Source organism: Chrysochloris asiatica, unplaced genomic scaffold (genome assembly GCF_000296735.1).
Source record: "Chrysochloris asiatica unplaced genomic scaffold, ChrAsi1.0 scaffold00082, whole genome shotgun sequence".
In the NCBI taxonomy this organism is placed as follows: Eukaryota; Metazoa; Chordata; class Mammalia; order Afrosoricida; family Chrysochloridae; genus Chrysochloris; species Chrysochloris asiatica.
The window spans coordinates 5,587,287-5,587,800 of record NW_006408600.1 but is presented as its reverse complement, the minus strand read 5'-3'; positions in this window follow the sequence as shown (position 1 = coordinate 5,587,800).

Sequence of the window (514 nt, the reverse complement as noted above, 5' to 3'; positions counted from 1 at the left end):
TCCAATCATGATGCCAAGTTTTTCTTCATATAACCTAGCTTCTTAGATTATTTTCTCAGCATACAGGTTGAATAAGTATGGTGACAAAAAAAACTCATAATTTGTCATTGCTTCAAAAGTGGGTGGAAAATTGTAGTCAACCTTAGAAGCATTTTATGAATGACAGGAGAGGATACAACAATTCTACTGAGAATTGTTGATGCTGACAATTAGTCTTCAGGAAATATCTCAGTTCTAATTGTGAGGCATCTCAACTGTTTCAATTTTAAAGCCTTTTAGCTCCCTTTTGTCCTTATCTTTTTCTGTTGAAAATGCATAGGCATACACTTAAGAAGCACAGTTAGAGTCAATGTAATAAACAACTGATAGAGCATTGTTGCTGTGTTGTGAAGTGCGTTGAGTCCATTCCGACCCATAACGACCCTGTATAGGGTTTCCAAGGAGCAGCTGGTGAGCTTGAACCGCCAACCTTGCAGTTCAAACGGCTTTGCAATCTGGCACATTAACCCACAGC